At 43.2% G+C, this 17,908-nt stretch overlaps 1 pseudogene; it reads left to right on the top strand.

The window, feature by feature from the left end:
- The window catches only part of LOC103783499 (MHC class I polypeptide-related sequence B-like), a 150,299-nt pseudogene that overhangs the window by 88,773 nt on the left and 43,618 nt on the right, over nucleotides 1-17,908 (top strand).

Below are 17,908 nucleotides of genomic sequence, written 5' to 3'. Positions count from 1 at the left end.
TGCAACCAGGTACGTTGCAACCAGGAGTCAGTACAGGCTTTATTCACCTCAAAGTTGCAACTGTTCAATGTAGTCACAATGCCCCTCACTAGTGCTCATGCACTGCATGTTTTTAGGAAGTATCCACTGCTAAGTGTTGTGTATATTTTATAGGAACACTTAGTAATTTTTAAACCTGATTAACATTAAAAAGTTAGTTTTTAGGCAGACTCACATAAAGTATTAAAGGCCAACTGCCAAGGACATCCTGCTAGGCTCTGTAGATGGATGTATTAAAATCCATAAAACAATGTATTTAAACCTAAGAATTCTGCTGCTTTCGAATTCTTTCCTCTGCTCCTTTTCTTCACCTCCTGCTTCTCCAGCCCTTCCCTCCGTCCTTCTCATCCTTCAGGCCCTCCTGTCCCCTTAGTCCCCACCACACTGTCACTTGTGAATTGTGACACTAGCACTGTCCCATGACCTGTTACGTGACTGTTCTTTTCACAGTGGTCCTGCTCCTGGGAGTCAGAGTGTGTCATCTCTCCACTTAAAACACTCCAGTGTCTCCACCTTGGTCTTGAGAAACTTCTGGAGTGTCAGGCACGTGAGCATATGAGGGGATATCTGGTTTATCATAGGGACTAAATTAATTTTTGTCGACTGAATGAATGAAATATGAGTGTATTAAATTGCATTACAGATAATTATAAAGTGCAAAACACAGAAAAAGTTCAGAAAAATTTTATTTTATGTAACTAGTGTGCATATCAATTCATCAATTCATTCATGCACTACCATGCCTGGTGAAACAACACCCATTTATCTGCTTATAGTTCCTTGATCAGAAATCTGGGCAAAATGTGGATGGAATCTCTCTTCTGGGCTTCCAAAAGCTGTGTTTTCATTTTGAATCCTCCTTCAGGCTTATACAGAGGTGGCAGAATGCAGTTTCTGGCAGTTGTAAGACTGAGGTCCCTGTTCCTTGCTGGCTGTCAATGTAGAGAACAGGGAGGGCTGTGCTCGATTCCTGGTCCTCACCAGCATTCTTTCCTACACAGCCCCTTCATTTTTTATTTTATTTATTTATTTTTTGGAGATGGAGTCTCGCTCTGTAGCCCAGGCTTGGGTGCAGTGGCCGGATCTCGGCTCACTGCCAGCTATGGCTCCCGGGTTCACGCCATTCTCCTGTCTCAGCCTCCCAAGCAGCTGGGACTACAGGCACCTGCTACTATGCTTGGCTAATTTTTTTTTTTTTTTGTATTCTTAGTAGAGACAGGGTTTCACCGTGTTAGCCAGGATGGTCTCGATCTCCTGACCTCATGATCCTCCCGCCTCACCCTCCCAAAGTGCTGGGATTACAGGCGTGAGCCACCACACCCGGCCCACAGCCCTTTCATTTTCAAAGCCCATGCTGGAGGAAACCCCTCATGCTGAGTCCCTCTCACACTGTGAGTCTCTATGCTCAGGAAGAACCCAGTCCTTTCAAGGTCTCACCTGATTAGGACAGTCCAAGCAGGATAAACCCAGCCTAAAGTCAACTAATTGAGACCCTTAATTATATCCACTAACTCCCTTCACAGCAGCACCTACATTAGAGTTGATTGAATAACTGGAGGATGGTGAATGACCAGGAGCTGGTTGTTGAGGGCATAATAGAATCAGCCTAGCAAGGGTTGGATCTTCCTTTTGTGTTTACTTCGGACACAGTTGGAAATTGAAGTTCAAGTAAAGTGATCATTGTGAATGGTCATAAAATACATCCTCTTCAGCCATGGAAATTCTCCTTACCTTTTAAAACTAAGTTACATGTTTAATATCTTATAATTAATTTACGCCAGGTATGGTGGCTCACGCCTGCCATCCTAGCACTGTGGAAGGCAGAGGAAGGCAGATTTGTTGACTCCAGAAGTTCAAGATCAGCCTGGGCAAAACCCCCATCTATACAAAAAATTAGAAAATTAGCCAGGCATAGTAGTTCATGACGGTAGTCCCAGCTACTCAGGAGGCTGAGATCAGTGGGTCCCTTGACCCCAGGAGGTCGACACTTCAGTGCATGGTGATCATGCCACTGCACTCCAGCCTGGGTGACAGAGCGAGACCGTGTCTCAAAAATAATAATGATGACGATGATACATTTAAAGCAAATGCAATTTAATGTGTAATAATACATCCTCTCTTGTGAAAATGTATTATTTATTTACTATTGCATAACAAATTATGTAAAACTTAGCTCAAAACAACAAATATTCCTCATCTGCCGCAGTTTCCAATGGTCAGGAGTCCAGGAGAGGTTTCCCTGAGTGCTTCTTGCTCGGGGCCTCTCACAAGGTTGCAGTCCAGTTGTCAGCCAAGGGCTGCATCATCTGAGGGCTTCACTGGGGCTGAGGATTCACATGAAACATGGATCAGTCACATGGCTGTTGGAAAAGGCCTAGTTCTTTGTTGTCTGGTCCCAGAAGGCCTCAGTTCTCAGCCACATGGACCTTCCTGCAGGGCTGCTTGTGGCACAGCAGCTGGCTTCCCCCAGAGCTCACGATCCCAGAGACAGAGAGAGAGAAGGTGGAAGCCACAGTGAGTTTTAGGTTCTACACCCAGAGTCACAAACCATTATGTCAGCATTATTCTATAAGTTAGAAGTTATATTAGTCCATTCTCACACTGCTATAAAGAAATACCTGAGACTGGGTAATTTATAAAGGAAAGAAGTTTAATTGACTCACAGTTCTGCATGACTGAGGAGCCTGCCCCAGGAAACTTACAGTCATGGCAGAAGTGGAAGCAAACACATCCTTCTTCACATGATGACAGGAGACAGAAATGCAGAATGAAGCAGGGAAAAGCCCCTTATAAAACCATCAGATCTCATGAGAATTCCCTCAGTATCACGAGAACAGCATGCGGGCCCCGCCCCCATTATCCAATCACCTCCCATGTGGTCCCTCCCCTAATAGGTAGGGATTACAATTCGCATAACAATTCAAGATGAGATTTGGGTGGGAACACAGAACCAGGCCATATCAGAAGTGCCTCATTAAGTCCAAGCCACACTCAGGAGAGGGAATTAAGATGTACCTCTGGAAGGGAACAGTATCAAATGTTTTGAATATATGTTAAAAGCAAAATTATAACTATTGTTTCAGGTTTTTGAAAATCAAGGACTTCTTTTATCTAATTATTTTTCATTAACTCTTTCAGCTTGTCTTTTTCTTTAAGCTTGTCTTTTAATTTAATTTTTTTTAAGTTCCAGGGTACACGTGCAGGATGTGCAGGTTTGTTACATAGGTAAACATGTGCCATGTTGGTTTGCTGCACCTGTCAACTCATCACCTAGGTATTAATCCTGGCATGCATTAGCTATTTTTGCTAATGATCCTCCCACCACCACCCTGCCCCAATAGGCCCCAGTGTGTGTTGTTCCTCTCCCTGTGTCCATGTGTTCTCATTACTCAGTTCCCAATTATAAATGAGAACATGTGGTGTTTGGTTTTCCGTTCCTGTGTGAGTTTGCTGAGGATAATGCCTTCCAGCTTCATCCATATCCCTGCAAAGGACTTGATCTCATTCCTTTTTATGGCTGCATAATATTCCATGGTGTATATGTACCACATTTTCTTTATCCAGTCCATCATTGGTGGGCATTTGGGTTGATTCCATGTCTTTGCTATTGTGAATAGTGCTGCCATGAATGTAAACATGCATATATCTTTATAATAGAATGATTTATATTCCTTTGGGTATATACCCTATAATGCTATTGCTGGATCAAATGGTATTTCTGATTCTAAATCTCTGAGGAATCACCACACTGTCACTGTCTTCCACAATGGATTAACCAATTTACTTTTCCACCAACAGTGTAAAAGCATTCCTATTTCTCCGCAACCTCGCCAGCATCTGTTGTTTCTTGACTTTTTAATAATTGCCATTCTGACTGGCATGAGATGGTATCTCATTTGTGGTTTTGATTTGCATTTCTCTAATGATCAGCGATGTTGAGCTTTTTTTCATATTTTTGTTGGCCACATGTATGTCTTCTTTGGATGTCTGTTCAAGTTCTTTGTCTACTTTTTAATGAAGTTTTTTTTTCATCTAAATTTGCTTAAGTTCTTTGTGGATTCTGATTACTAGACTTTTGTCAGACGGATAGACTGCAAAATTTTTCTCCCGTTCTGTAGGATGTCTGTTCACTGTGATTGATGATAGTTTCTTTCGCTGTGCAGAAAAAAATGCCTAATCAAATTGCTTTTCATTTACAAAAATGTGAATCTCATACTTCAGTAAACACATCTAGCTTAGCATGATGCCAATAATTTTGGCTTGATGCTGTAGCCCGAAATGGTTAGTTCTAATTGAGAAACAAGTGTTTTTCAAAAACTGGCTATTTGATGGGCATTCTATAATAAACTTAACATCTTTTGTTGTGGTATTGAATGACATGTGATAGAAGTGATTTGGACACCACTATGATTCTAAATAGCACTGCTATTACATGCTTCTGAATTTTTTTTTTCTTTTTAGCAGTCCTATTCTGTTTTCCATTCATATTTGCTATTCCATCACTGGGTATTCCTTCCTACTCTTTTCATGTTTCATTTATTTTGATCAATGATGTGCATTTCCAATCTGTAAAAGTTTATTTCAGTTTAATGTGTGGTAAAATGTAACATCAAATCTTTGCAAGATGAAATTATCTTGCACAGCAGATTGAACATTGTATCATTGAAAATCTAGAGAGATGCCAGGGAGCCAAGGATCAAATGACCTATTTGTAGCCAAGGCCGTTTTCATGGCATCCTGGTCCTCTCTGTCACGTGGCTCCTTACAATTCTCTGTGGTTTTCTTCCAGTGTAAGTAGTTCTTGTTAAGAATCTTTGCAATGAACTTTGAAATTCTTTTCTTTTTCATTTCTATAAAAAACAGGTATATTTTAATTTGGAAAACTCTGTTTAAGGAATTATAATCAAGTATCTACCAGGGTGCCCAGCACTGGTGTAAAACACAAACCTGTAAAGCTACCCTGGGCTGCTACCCAGTCACCCCCTAGAAGGAGACTGTTGGGAGCAAGTCCCCCAAAATCTGGCCATAAACTGGCCCCAAGACTGGCCATAAACAAAATCTCTGCTGCACCGTAACACGTACATAATGGCCCTAACGTCCAAGCTGGAAGGTTGCGGGTTTACGAGAATGAGGGCAAGGAACACCTGGCCTGCCCAGGGCGGAAAACCACTTAAAGGCATTCTTAAGCCACAAACAATAGCATGAGCGATCTGTATCTTAAGGGTGTGTTCCTGCTGCAGTTAACTAGCCCAACCTATTCCTTTAATTCGGCCCATCCCTTTGTTTCCCATAAGGGATACTTTTAGTTAATTTAATATCTATAGAAACAATGCTAATGACCGGTTTACTGTTAATAAATATGTGGGTAAATATCTGTTCGGGGCTCTCAGGTCTGAAGGCTGTGAGACCCCCGATTTCCCACTTCACACCTCTATATTTCTGTGTGTGTGTCTTTAATTCCTCTAGCACCACTGGGTTAGGGTCTTGCTGACTGAGCTGGTCTTGGCAAGTGGTGTCCATTTGTGGGGGCTCATATCCAGGTCGAAGGGTCACCAGAGCAATGGTTGGAATGGGAAACTAGCTGGAGGACACCCGAGTACTCTTAAAGCAATCCCTGTTGTGCGTAAGAAGGGGAGTTCGGAAGTGTCAGGGTAACAATGGGACAGGTATGGGGTCTGGTTCGTTTCACCTTGGAACTTTTTCATGCTGGTAATGAGGAGGAACAAGAGTATAGCGAAGTAACGGAAGAGGTTACAGAGCATGTTTATTTGCCAGCTAAAGCTAAAGCAGCAAAGGAAGGAGAGATTCATCCCTACCCTTCTGCACCCCCTCCTTATTATTTTGATGAAAATGACCCCCCACATCTTTCTTTTCCGGAGGACACTGGGCAAAAAGTAATTGCCCCAGTGACTGTTCGAGCAGCGCCTTGAGTGACAGCTCTTAGTTCTATTCAGGCAGGAATTCAGCAAGCTAGACAAGAGGGTGATTTAGAGGCTTGGCAGTTCCATGTTAGAATACACCCCCCAGATCAACAGGGAAATATTATAGCTACATTTGAGCCTTTCCCTTTTAAATTACTCAAAGAATTTAAACAAGCTATTCATACTAAAAAAGAATGTAGAAAAAGTCAGTGAGTCAGGCCGCCAGACAGAGGAAAAAAGAAAACTGTTGAGCCTGAAATATGTCCAAAATGTAAAAAAGGAAAACATTGGGCTAGTCAGTGTCACTCTAAGTTTGATAAACAAGGGAACTTGATCTCAGGAAACACCATGAGGGGCCCGTCCCGGGCCCCATTGTAAACCAGGGCATTTCCAGCTCAGGCCATTCCCTCACCCCTGTACAATGTCCTTCCCCAGCCACAGCTGGTAGTGCCGCATTAGATTTATGCTGCACAAAATCTGTGAGCCTTCTGCCTGGGGAACCCCAGCAAAAGGTCCCAACAGGAGTCTGTGGACCCTTGCCAGCAGGGAAAATAGGATTACTTTTAGGAAGGCCTAGTTTAAGTTTAAAAGGCATACAAATACATACAGGAGTCATTGATTCAGATTACAATGGGGAAATTCAAATTCTTGTATCTACTTCTGTTCCCTGGAAAGCAGAGCCAGGAGAGGACATAGCACAGCTCCTGATTGTGCCATATGTGGGAATGGGAAAAAGTGAAATTAAATGAACAGGAGGATTTGGAAGCACAAATAAACAAGGCAAAGCAGCTTATTGGGTGAATCAAATTACTAATAAACATCCTACCTGTGAAATAACTATTCAGGGAAAGAAATGTAAATGTTTGGTAGATACAGGCGCAGACATTTCAATCATTTCTCTACAGCACTGGCCGTCCATGTGGCCAATTCAACCCACTCAATTTAACATAGTTGGAGTTGGTAAAGCTGCTGAAGTATATCAAAGTAGTTACATTTTGCATTGTGAGGGGCCTGATGGACAACCTGGGACTATTCAACCAATTATCACTTCTTTACCTATACATTTATGGGGAAGAGATTTATTACAACAATGGAAAGCACAAGTTCTAATTCCAGATCAATTATATATCCCTCAAAATCAACAAACAGTGCATGAAATGGGGTATGTCCCTGGTATGAGACTAGAAAAAAATTTGCAAGGTTTAAAAAGTTCCCACCAAAGATTAAGATATCATTTTTGATGGTGGCTATTGTTAAGCCTTCCGAACCTATACCTTTAAAATGGTTAATGGATAAGCCAATTTGGATAGAACAATGACCGCTAAGTAAAGAAAAACTGGAGGCTTTAGAGAAATTAGTTGTTGAACAATTAGAAAATGGGCACATAGCTCCAATATTTTCCCCTTGGAATTCTCCAGTTTTTTTAATTAAGAAAAAATCAGGTAAATGGAGAATGTTAACTGACTTAAGAGCCATCAATTCAGTTATACAACCTATGGGAGCATTACAGCCAGGATTACGTTCTCCTGCTATAATTCCAAAAAATTGGCCTTTAATAGTCATAGATTTAAAAGACTGTTTCTTTACTATCCCTTTAGCTGAGCAAGACTGTGAACGGTTTGCATTTACAATTCCTGCAGTAAACAACCTGCAGCCTGCTAAGCATTATCATTGGAAAGTGTTGCCACAGGGCATGTTAAACAGTCCCACAATTTGCCAGACATATGTGGGGCAAGCAATTGAACCTACTTGTAAAAAATTTTCACAGTGTTACATTATTCACTATATGGATGATATAGTTTGTGCTGCCCCCACTCAAGAAATATTACTTCAATGTTATGATCACTTGCAAAATTTGATTTCTCATGCTGATTTAATTATAGCTCCTGACAAAATTCAGACCACTACTCCCTACTCCTACTTGGGGACCTTAGTAAATGACACTACCATTGTGCCACAGACAGTAACCATACGTAGGGATCAACTAAAAATATTAAATGACTTTCAAAAATTACTAGGGGATATTAATTGGATACGACCTGCTCTAAGCATTCCTACCTATGCCATGAGTAATCTGTTTTCTATCCTTAGAGGAAATCCTAGTCTCACTAGCCCTCAGCAATTAACAAAGGAGGCAGAGGCAGAGTTACAACTGATTGAGGAGCAAGTCCATAAAGCTCAGTTAAATAGAATAGATCCAGAGAAGACTCTAGATTTGCTAATTTTTTCAACTCAGCATTCACCTACTGGTGTTATTGTCCAAGAACAGGACTTAGTGGAGTGGCTTTTTCTTTCACATACTAATTTATGGACTCTAACTCCTTATTTAGATCAAATCGCTACTATGATAGGGATTGGGAGAACTCGGATTATTAAATTACATGGATATGATCCTGGAAAAATTCTTGTCCCTCTCATGAAGGCACAAATATGCAAGCTTTTATAGTCTTACTCGGCAAACCCATTTTAGCTTACTTTGTGGGTATTCTCGATAATCATTTTCCTAAAATGAAGCTGTTTCAGTTTTTCAAATTAACTAATTGGATTCTCCCTAAAATAACTAAACCTAAACCAATTGAAGGTGCTGAGAATGTTTTTACAGATGGGTCTAGTAATGGTAAAGCTTCTTATTCTGGCTCAAAAAGTAAAGTTTTTCAGACGCCCTACAGCTCAAAAAGCAGAGCTTGTAGCTGTAATTGAGGTATTGACACTTTTGATATGCCTATTAATGTGATTTCTGATTCTTCATGGATGGTTCACTCCACACAGTTAATTTAAAATTCTCACAATTTCATACAGATGAACAACTGATGACTTTATTTACCCAATTGCAAACAGCAGTTAGGAGTAGAATGCATCCTTTTTACATCACTCACATTAGGGCTCATACACCTCTTCCAGGACCTTTGACTGAAGGGAATCAAATGGCTGATTGCCTAGTTGCTACTGCAATATTTAATGCTAGACACTTTCACAATTTAACCCATGTTAATGCCTCTGGTCTCAAACGCAGATACAGCATTACCTGGAAAGAAGCTAAAGCTATTATCCAGCGATGCCCATCTTACCAAATGGTACGTTCCTCATCTTTTATAGGAGGAGTTAATCCTTGAGGACTGGAACCTAACTCTGTTTGGCAAATGGATGTCACACATGTTCCCTGGTTTGGGAGACTAGCTTATGTACATGTATGTGTGGACACCTTTTCTCACTTTGTCTGGGCTACATGCCTAACAGGAGAGTCTTCTGCCTGTGTTAAACGTCATCTTTTGCAGTGTTTTGCAGTGATGGGCATTCCAGCTTCTATTATAACAGATAATGCCCAAGGCTCTACTAGCCAAGCTTTAGCTACATTTTTCTCTATGTGGAATATTAAACACATTAGTGGTATCCCATGCAATTCTCAAGTACAAGCCATAGTGGAAAGAATGAATCTCTCCCTAAAACAGCAGTTGCAAAAGCAGAAAGGGAGAGACAGAGAATATGGAACCCCACAAATGCAACTGAACCTAGCATTATTAACTTTAAATTTTTTGAGCCTGCCCAAAGGCCAGATGTTATCAGCAGCTGAACAGCATCTACAGAAATCAGCTGCAAAGACAGAAACAGAACAACTGATTTGGTGGAGAGATCCGATAACAAAAATTGGAAAATAGGTAAAATAATAACTTGGGGTAGGGGTTATGCTTGTATTTCTCCAGGCCAAAATCAACAGCCAATTTGGATACCATCAAGATACCTGAAACCTTATCATGAGCCAGATGCCAAGGAAGAGACTCCAGGAGGATCCCGAGGACCCCCCGGTTGCAGCCATGTTGAGACTGATGCTGAGGAGGACCCCAACTGTCATGAGCAACACCCATTGAACACAGCCACCTACCTGGGGATAGATCAAGAAGCTGTCACAGATGGCGGAAGAAAACCTGAGGAAAGCAGGACAACCAGTCACAATGAATAATTTAATGGTAGCTATGATAGTGGTTATCACCACTGCTGTGAGTATTCCTTCAATAAGGGTTTGTAATAATGCCTGGATGCAATCACTCTATGACACGGTTACACACGCTTTCTGATCTCAGTATTTATTATAATAAATCTGCTCCTATAATTGAGGCATACCACCCTCAAAAACCTATTTGGAAACAAAATTGGACGCAGTTAGAAAAAATGAACATACTTGTTTAGGAAGATTGCTTTGCAGAACAGGCAGAGGTGCTGCACAATAATTCCTATGGAATCATTAATTGGTTCCCTAAGGGGATGTTTAGCTTGAATTGCACCTCTCAGTCTGCATGCCATGGTCACACTATATTCAGATGATCTGAACAAAATGGTCAGATGGTAGAAATGATAAGAAGTATGGCAAAAGTTCCTATTATCTGGAACCATGGTGGTATAGTGGCACCTCAACCTCAAATGATATGGCCCACTGTAGGAGCTTAACATAAGGATTTAAAATTAAAAGAACAAATATTTAAAGCATCTCAGGAACACCTGAACTTAATGCCAGAAACTGGAGTGCTTAAAGGAGCTGCCGACAAATTAGCAGCTAGTAACCTATTAAAATGGATAAAAACACTTGGACGCTCTGTGATTTCAATGATGACTGTGCTTTTAATCTATGTTGTTTATCTTCATATAGTTTGCAGATGCAGATCCCGATTCCTGCAAGAAGTAGCTCACCATGACAAAGCTTCCCTTGCTTTTATCTCTTTACAAATCAAAGAAGGGAGACATGTTGGGAGCAAGCCCCCCAAAATCTGGCCATAAACTGGCCCCAAGACTGGCCATAAACAAAATCTCTGCAGCACTGTAACATGTTCATAATGGCCCTAGCGCCCAAGCTGGAAGGTTGCAGGTTTAGGGAATGAGGGCAAGGAATACCTGGCCTGCCCAGGGTGGAAAACCACTTAAAGGCATTCTTAAGCCACAAACAATAGCATGAGCAATCTGTGTCTTAAGAGTGTGTTCCTGCTGCAGTTAACTAGCCCAATCTATTCCTTTAATTTGGCCCATCCCTTCGTTTCCTATAAGGGATACTTTTAGCTAATTTAATATCCATAGAAACAATGCTAATGACTGGTTTGCTGTTAATAAATATGTGGGTAAATCTCTGTTAGGGGCTCTCAGCTCTGAAGGCTGTGAGACCCCTGATTTTCCACTTCACACCTCTATATTTCTGTGTGTGTGTCTTTAATTCCTCTAGCACCACTGGGTTAGGGTCTCCCTGACCAGCTGGTCTCGGCAGGAGACTCCATCCTGAGTCTTCTGATACGTATTCCTTTGTATTCCTTCGAAGATTTGTGCAATAAGTATATATATATATATATATATATATATGTACACACACACACACACACATACACATATATATATCTCCCCAAAACAAACCTGTTAGTTTTGCTGGTTTTTAAGCTTCCTGTACAGCAAATTCCTACTGCATGTATTTTCCCATGATGTACATTATGTGTAGGAGTTATCTGTGGTGTGGGAGGCTGTCATTCATTCATTTTTACTGCTGAAGGCTTACATATCGTTTTACCACAATTTCACCAGTTTCCTATTGATGTACATGTGGCTGATCCCAGTTTTTGCCATAAATATTAGTGTGCATGTCTCCTGTGCACATAGGCAAGAAAGCCCCAAAACCCCCAGAGTGGATGATTAGGAATGGGTTGGTTGCATGATACATTGTATGGACTTTAACCATACTAGATAATGATAATATGATTTCCAAAGTGATTTTGGCTACTTAAACTTTTACAATAAATGTGTAATACTTGATGTTGATGATGTGTTCTGAAAACACTGAGTTGAAGGAATTGTGTTAAAAGTCACTGTCTTGGTGGTAGAATGATAGCAAGCATTTTTATTCTGTTAATAACTTCCTGTTGTTTACTTGTTTCTCATATAAAAGACATTATGCTTTTGACATATAGATTCAGAAAATGCTTACTTACAGCCCAATCACATAGGGTTATTTTATATATTAGGAAAATTTTATAATAAAAAGGAAAAAATGGAGGAAGGGAGGGAAAGAAGGAGGAATGGAGGAAAAAGTGAAAGAAGAAAAGAAGGAAGGGGAAGGGGAAGGAAAGGGAGCAAGAAGGAGGGAAGGTGATAGGTTGAATGGAAATAGAGAAGAAAGAGAGGGAGGGAGGGCTAGAAGGAAGGAGAAAGGGAAGGAAGAGGCCAGGTGTGGTGGCTCATGTCTGTAATCCCAGCACTTTGGGAGGCTGAGGCAGGCAGATCATGAGGTCAGGAGATAGAGACCTTCCTGGCTAACATGGTGAAACCCCGTCTCTACTAAAAATACAGAAAAATTAGCTGGGCGTGGTGGCAGGTGCCTGTAGTCCCAGCTACTTGGGAAGCTGAGGTAGGAGAATGGCATGAACCCAGGAGGCAGAGCTTTCAGTCAGCTGAGATTGAGCCACTGCACTTTAGCCTAAGCGAGAGAGTGAGACTCCGTCTCAAAAAAAAAAAAAAAAAGGGAAGGAACAAAGGAGAAAAGAAACTAAAATAAAGAAAAGAATAAGTGTTGAGAAACTAGAAACCCTATGTGTGGCTAATATTATCAAAATAGGAGAAAATAAAACAGATGTAGTTAACTTCTATAGAATAATGCAAATGTAAGAGGGCTTCATTAGTTATCCATTGCTGTGTAACAAACTACCCCCAAATTTAGTGATTAAACAACAAACATTGAGGAACTCAAAAGCATAATACAAATACCAGCAAAATGGAGCCAGTGCAGGTAGAAGTTGAATAAACAAAAAGATTTTACACATTGGAATAAGTTAGAGATCACTAGTGAGCAGATGAAAATGATTTTATAGTCCAAATGCTCCAAAAAGCAAGTTCCATCATGGGATTAAAGTTATAGCATTTTATTAGGGGACACACCTGTCAGGCGATATGGCAAGGGAGGTAGGTTACCGTGGGAAAGGCAACAAGATGCAAAGGTGATCCCCAGTGATGGGCAGAAGGAGAGAAAGTTTACTGGATGCGCCCTAGACCACAGGCAATCTAAGGAGAGTTAAGCAAGGCCATGGAGGAGTCCTTGAGCTACAGTTGGCTATCAGAGGAGTCCCTGGTCTCCCAGGAATGTCCTGTTTTCGTGTCACTGGTGTGATCTGTCACTGGTTGGGAACAGCCCATTGGAAGCAGGGCCTCAGCACCAATGCTTCTGAGGATGTCAGAGCACAGGAGCAGGGCCTTGGGAGATTACCCAGCATTACTCAAACCTTCTGCCCTGATGGATCTGGGTCCTTGGAAATCAAGCTGTCTCAGGCTGAATTGCTGGATGATTCTGCTCACACTTACAATGAGGTAAGGGAAACCAGAAGGCCCCCAGGTGGATCTCTGGTTTCCACACACACTTCTGCCCTCATTGTGTGAGAGTAGCCATGCCTTCTCCTGAAGATGAGGATCTATTACCTGGGCCTGGAGGGGAGGAGAATCCTCTTTTCACCAGGTGGCCTCTGGGCACATACTATCAAAACTTCTCTCGTGACAACCGTAATGTGTAGTTCAGTGGGCTGTCTTTTGTCTCCTTTTAAGGGTACTCTCCTTGGAAACCAGGACCTCGTACCCTGCACAGCCCAGTGTTGGAAGATAAAACATGCAAAATACCCCATTGGGTGAATCTAAGGGATTGGACGTGGAGCCAAACCTGCTTCCATCTTTTGATTCCTGGACACACATGTTCTTCCTATTGAGAACACAGCACTCTAGAGACATCTCTGATTCAAACAATGCACCGTGTCCTGAAAGATGGCACCCACCTCTCAGAGTGCTTCCTCCAGGCTGGCACTGAGTTTTGCCTGTAGAAGACCTGTCCAGCATTCCTTGTGGCTGGCAGCCTCTGGATGGTGCAGATGGTGATAGGATTAGTGGAACCCACAGCCATAGAAACACTGAAACTTTCCCAGCCAAGTGGGTCTTTCAGGCAGATAATGGGCTAGGAGCACCGCCTAGCCTGCAGATCAGGAATGTCAACAGCACCCGGAGAGTGGTGCTGGCTGAGTTTCTGAGAGCAGGACATGAAAACACCCATGGAATAGGAGCCTATCCCTGTGAAGATGAACCTCTGGCCCTTCCAGGATGGAAGTAGCTAAATGTAGTCAACTTGTTACTTAGTGGCTAGTTAGTCACCTAAAGAAATAGTGCCCCACTGGGGCACATCATGGACCTCAATTGCTGATGAGTTGGACATTCAGAGGTGTCGGCAGCTGGATCTGCCTTGGTAGGGGGGAGTCAGTGCTGTTGGCCCCATACATAGCCTCATGCTTGCCACTGTGGTTGCTCCATTCATGAACTCATCCTACCAGACCAGGGCTGACCCATGGTGAAGGCTGGCTAACTTCCATTTGTCTGTTTGGTTGTTCAGTGTCACTTCAGACTTGGGTATTTTCTGTGGGTGTCAACATGGGATTCAAGCTCAACCCAGGTGGACCATTTTCACCTCATGATGGATGCTGTTGGGCCTGTCCAATCTATGACTCTGAGGGTCACACAGGCACTTGGAACCACATAGTTGCTTGGTGTCCCGTGGTCAAGCATTCTATCTAATCAGGACAAGGGGCACTAAAAGTTGCTTCTAATAGGTGGCATATGTCTCTGCTGTGAATGACATGACCTTACTCCAGAATCCCAGGGCTTTCACTGTGACTTTCCCACTGGTGCTTGGTTCAGCTCCATCCTGCATCTTTCCCCACCAATGGCATCACCAGCACCAGGGGGTCTGAGAGATGGTGGCTGCTTGCACCATGGCCTGGATCTGCTGCAGGGTCCTTTTCTGTGTGGGCCCCACTTGAAGCTGGCCTCCTCCTATGTCACCTAGAGTGTGGGCCAAAGCAACACACCTAGATGTGGAAAGTGGTGTTGTCAGAACTGAAAGAGGCTCATCAGGCAGTGTGCTTCCTTCTTTCTGGTGAGGATGCAAGATGAAACAGTTTGTCTGTTACCTTGGAGGGGACACACCTGCATTCCCCTAAACACTTGGCCATTGTTCACCCATAAAACTTTACTTCAATGCCCACTATTTTTTTCTTTTTGAGATGGAATTTTGCTCTTGTTGCCCATTCTGGAGTGCAATGGCACGATCTTGGCTCACTGCAATCTCTGCCTCCTGGGTTCAAGTGATTCTCCTGCTTCAGCCTCCCGAGTAGCTGGGATTACCGGCATGCGCCACCATGCCTGGATAATTTTGTATTTTTAGTAGAGACGGGGTCTCTCTGTGTTGGTCAGGCTAGTCTCCAACTCCCAACCTCAGGTGATCCACCCACCTCGGCCTTCCAAAGTGCTGGGATTACAGGCGTGAGCCACTGCGCCTGGCCGAGTGGCCACTCTTGAAGCTTTGTAAGGTTTATCTTCACCTTCTGGAGTGCCCGTGTTTTGCCAAGGACTACAGTGCACTTTCTACCTGCTGCTCATCCACCCAGGTCAATAAGAAGTTGTCAATGATATGAGCTGATTTAATATCCTATTGGATATCCAGTATGTCTAGTATAGTCTTAAGACTACACTATAGAGGTCAGGGGAGTTACAATAGCCCTGAGACAAATGATAAATCAATGTTTTGAGGATCCCAAATGAATGTGAATCACTCCATATCCACTTTCTAATTGGAGTGGAAAGAAATGCAGTCACCAAATCCACAGCTGCATGCTCTGTGTCCAAGGGTTTATTAATCTGCTCTACCAGTGATATCCAGACAGCACAAAAGCTGCAATTATAACTCCTACTTGGCCAGACCTGGAGTAATCTAGTTCATTCTTTAGGCTTCATCAGGCTTCTTCAGGGACAGGCTGGTGGATTACGTAGAGACAATAGACAGCCCCAACACCATCCCACATCCTTCAGCTCTGTAATGGTGATGTGACCCCCACAATACTTGAAGTGTCTTCCACAAGACCCACCCTGGGACCCACTATGATTTTTGATTTGGCCAGGATGGGGGCAGTGTCAGAGGTTTCCCTTTGGCTTTCAGCACAATGAAAGTCCTTACTCCACAGACTAGGGACCCAGTGTGGGAGTGACTCCACTTAGCAGTGCATCAGTGTCAATTATGCACTCAGGGTATAGGAAGATAACCAGGGCTGGGTCTATGGATCCAGTAGTCCCATTGTGGGTCATAATGTGTCCAGGTTTACTCCCTGACCTCCGTAAGCCCCACTGTGATGGGAGACATGATAGTGCTGTGGGCATCTGAGCATCAATGTCAGTTCACACCCAGTGTCAATAATCCCCCCAGTTCTGCCTGTTTCCTTTCCCCAGTGTACAATCTCCTGCGTAAATGGCTATATGTTCCTTTGCCGAAGGACTGAGGGAATTGTCCCAGCATATACTTCCACGGGGTTGCAGGGTATTCCGCCTAGAGATATGGACTCCTCCTCTGTCACTGAGATCTGAATCTGTATCTTGGCTGAGGTCTAGGCATTGAGGATGGGATCATGATTTTGTATTGGGTCAAACACCTTCACCCTTCTGCTTCTCAATTCCTGCTTTCTTATCATAGATATCAACCAGCTGCCTGTCCTAACCCTGGGACACCACCCTCTATTATCCTTCCCCACATTCCCTGCAGCTTGAGTCCTCTTGGCTTCTCCTCTGAGGTTGCCATAGTAACCGTGCCCTTTGGCTTTTGCAAGTCACTGCCACCACTTGGTCTTTGTCTCTTCAGGGCCACACTCTCCCCAGTGATATTAGAAATGAAACTCTGGGACTATCTTTACTACCATCACCCCCAGCCTACAAAGGACAATACCCCGACACTTCTTAGTGATGCAGGTCCCTCTCACCATCAAGTTCCTGAGGCTCTGGTGGAAGGCGTGTCCTCTGGGCCCTCTTGTGGAGCATGGTTTTGGTAGGCCTTCACCAAGCACACTCCCCTCAGCTTGTTATTCCATCCTCTACATGTTCCAGGGCAACTAAGACATGTCTACCTTGTTGAGAGTTGGGCATGTTTTTTTCTAGACTATGTGGATACACCCCAGCAGTGGGTTTACTCCACTTATCAAAGTCCTGGAGTGTTTGATAAACTCATGCCCTGAGAAAGTGTCTTCAAGCCAAAGGATTATATTCATCCAGCCTGAAATTCTGGTTCCTTGATCAAACACCCTCAAATTCCAATCCCAGAAGTGGTCCCTGGGCTCCTATGGGGACGTGCTGGCTAGTTCCTGCAAACCTCCTGAGTGGGATTCCCGCGGCATCATAGGGGTGAGGATTGTGTAGCATCTTCCAGCATTGAAAGTGGGAACCATTACTAGAGAAAGGTGAGCCTCCTCTGCATGCCCAGAAGATCCTGGAGGGCACCCATCGCATAATCCTGTTCCAGTCTGCAGAATCTCAGGTTTCCCCACCAAAGCCCTGACTTTCCTGTAACAGGCCTGCCTTGGCTGAGTGTCAAACATCTCTGGAGCACTGTGGCCCTCATAATGATGTTGAGCTACCATTCCTTGCTATCTGCCCTTTTGCTACAGGAGATAAAGACCTGTCCATGAGACACTGCCGAGGGTGTCAAATGTAGCCAGTCACAGCTGTCAACAATCCGCAGATTCTCATTATCCTTTTACACAGCATCGATGCAGCCGAGCAGTAACCAGCCAAAGCCACTGTCTTTGTAGGTTTCTTCCAACCCTGTCCTTATTATGCAGGGCATTCTATCACTGCATCTGCCATAGCACTCCCTAACCAAGGCAACTTCTCAGCTCAGCACTGGTGAGACCCCCAGCTGCTCAGCTGCACCTTGTGCCATGGACTTTCTGTGTCTGCCACCAACCCGGGTTGCATCCTCTTGGCCTGCCAGGCAGTGGGAAGCTTATTTCAAATTCCCATTTTTGACTGTTTTCATGGGTCACCCTTCATGTCACTTGTGTTAGTTAGGGTCCCCTGAGAAGCAGACCCCAATACAGTAGTAAACATGTAAGGATTTATTAGGGGAAATA

The sequence above is a fragment of the Pan paniscus genome, chromosome 5, assembly GCF_029289425.2.
Source record: "Pan paniscus chromosome 5, NHGRI_mPanPan1-v2.0_pri, whole genome shotgun sequence".
NCBI classification, from domain to species: domain Eukaryota; kingdom Metazoa; phylum Chordata; class Mammalia; order Primates; family Hominidae; genus Pan; species Pan paniscus.
The sequence above is the reverse complement of the archived record's forward strand: the minus strand, read 5'-3'. Positions and strand labels throughout refer to the sequence as shown.